The sequence below is a fragment of the Myotis davidii genome, unplaced genomic scaffold (assembly GCF_000327345.1).
Source record: "Myotis davidii unplaced genomic scaffold, ASM32734v1 scaffold1432, whole genome shotgun sequence".
Lineage (NCBI taxonomy): Eukaryota > Metazoa > Chordata > Mammalia > Chiroptera > Vespertilionidae > Myotis > Myotis davidii.
In genome coordinates, this window is record NW_006283761.1 from 373 (window position 1) to 3462 (window position 3090).

Consider the following 3090-nt stretch of genomic DNA (forward strand, 5'->3'; position numbering starts at 1 on the left):
TCTCACTGACATATCTAGATGTTGAGTCATTCAGTGGGCTGCTCCCTGGGTGGCATTGGCTCCTCGGCCTGCGGCTGCTCCTCATGTGGTTGTTGTAGCAGCTGCTCATCAGTTGGCAGCAGCTCCTGTGGTGGGTGCTGTTCACCACTGTGGTGGCACCTCTGGCTGGTGGGGGGAGGCTTCACACACAGCTGCTGTTTCTCAGACAGAGATTGTGGTGATCAGGAGGCTGCTGTTCCATTTAGTGTAGATTTTTGCTCTCTTTACTCTCTCCTAATACTTTCTCTGGTGGTCACTTTTATTGGGGTTACTGGTGTCATGAGTACATTCGTGTTTTGTTCCCTTTGTGTCATGTCTTTAGAGTTGTATTTTGTGCTGTTTGGTCATTGTGGTAGAGATTGAGCCACATAACCAGACACCCAGAGAAGAGATTCCATCCACAAATGGGACAAAAACACTCAAGACCCAAAAACACCAAAGAACCCAAATATCCCAAGTAGGAGGTATCCCTAGAAAGCCATCCCAGAAGACCTGAGAGATTGCATCACTGGGTCCCACAAAACATCTACTATATAAGACAAACTAAAAATAATCTGGGTGTCATACAAGTATGATATAATAAATAGAAACAGCCACAAAGGAACAGAAAAAATGGGAAGACAAAGAAACAACCTCCATACAAAAGAAAAGGAAGAATCACCAGAAAAGGAAATAAGCGAAATGGAGGCAAGCAGTTTGTCAGCGAAAAAATTCAGAGCAATGGTTAAAAGGACACTGAAAAGGATGGAAGACAAATTCAATAACATGTGTAAGAATCAAGAGGAAAGAAAGAAGAGTCAAGAGGAAATGAAGAATGATGTATCAGCAGTAAAGAACACATTGGAAAGTATCAACAGTAGACTGGAAGAAGCTGAGGACCACAATAGCGAGTTAGAAGACAAGGTTAAAAAAAAAAAAAGAGCAAAGCAGCAACTGGAAAAAAACAATTTAAAAATCAGGAGGAGACCCTAAGTGATCTTTGGGGCAAGACAAAATGAAACAACATCCACATAACGAGGGGGGCAGAAGGAGAGGATGTGGAGTAAGGCATGGAAAACCTGTTTGAAGAAATAATGACAGAAAACTTTCCTTATTTGGGGAAGAAAAAACTCACACAAGTCCAAAAAGCACACACAGTCCCAAACAAGACAAACCCAAAAAGCCTGACACCAAGACACATCACACTTAAATTGGCAAACATCAACAACAAAGTAAGAATCTTAAAGGCTGCCAGAGAGAGAGAGAAAGTTATCTACAAAGGGTCTACCATTAGATTATCAACTGATTTCTCAACAGAAACACATCAGAACAGAAGGGAATGGAATGAAATATACAAAGTAATGCAAAGCAAGGGACTGAATCCAAGAATACTCTATCCAGCAAAGTTATCATTCAAAATTGAAGGAGAAGAAACACATCAGGCCAGAGGGAATGGAATGAAATATACAAAGTCATGCAAAGCAAGGGCCTGAATCCAAGAATACTGTACTCAGAAAGGCTATCAATCAAAATTGAGGGTGAAATCAGGAGCTTCACAGACAAAAAAAGGCCTAAGGGAGTTTATTTCTACCAAACCAGCAATGCAAGAAATGCAAAAGGGTTTGCTATAAAAAGAAGAAATAGGAAGGGCAGCAGGAACACAGGCATAAAGAATAAAAATGGCAACAAACAAGTACCTAGCAACAATAACCTTCAATGTAAGTGGAATAAATGCCTCAGTCAAAAGATATAGGGTAACTGAATGAAAAATAAAATATGACTCATATATTTTCTGTCTACAAGAGACCCACCTGAGAACAAACGGCTCACATAGACTGATAGTGAAGGGATGGGGAAAAATTTTTTTCAGGCAAATGGAAATGAAGAAAAAAAAAAGCTGAGGTAGCAATACTTACATCTGATGAAATAGACTTAAAATTAAATGCCCTAACAAAAGATAAGGAGGGCCACTTCATAATACTAAAGGGAGCACTTCAACAAGAGGACCTAACTCTGGCAAACACATATGCACCCAAAACAGGTGCACCGAAATACATAAAAAAAACTTCTGGCCCTAGCTGGCTTCCCTCAGTGGATAGAGCGTCTGCCTGCAGACTGAAGGGTCCGAGGTTCGATTCTGGTCAAGGGCATGTACCGTGGTTGAGGGCACATCCCCAATAGGGGTTGTGCAGGAGGCAGCTGATCAATGTTTCTCTCTCATCGATGTTTCTAACTCTCTATCCTTCTCCCTTCCTCTCTGTAAAAAATCAATAAAATATTTAAAAAAAAACCTTCTGGAAGATAACAAGGGAAATATCAATAGCAATATAATCATAGTAGGGGACTTTAATACCCTATGGGCATCACCAGATAAATCCTCTAGACAAAAAAATCAACAAAGAAACAACAATCCTAAATGACTCACTAGATCAGATGGAATTAATTGACATTTTCAGAATATTTCACCTTAAAGCTACAGAATATACATTCTTTTGAAGTGCACACAGGACATTTTTAAAGATAGACCACATATTGGGACACAGGCAAAGTCTCTTTAAGAAAATAGAAATCATATCAAGCATCTTCTCAGATCATAATGGCATAAAATTAGAAATCAACTACAATAAAAACAATGAAAAAAAAATCAAGCACTTGGAGGATAAATAGCATGCTATTAAACAATGTTTGGATTGCAAAAGAGATCAAAGGAGAAATAAAAAGCATCCTGGAAACAATTGATAATGAAAACACAATAATCCAAAAATCTATGGGACACAGTGAAAGCAGTCCATAGCTCTATAGGACCACCTCAAGAAACAAGAAAAAATGGTAATACATTATCTAACCCTGCAACTTAAAGAATTAGAAAGAGAGCAACAAGAAAAGCCCAGAGTAAGGAGAAGGAATGAAATAATAAAGACCAGAGCAGAAGCAAACGACATGCAGACCAATAATAATAATAATAATAATAATAATAATAATAGTATATAATCATAACATATACTATGATAATTACAGAGGTTAATAATTATATAGCATAATATATAGTCATAATAAATAAGTAAATTTTCT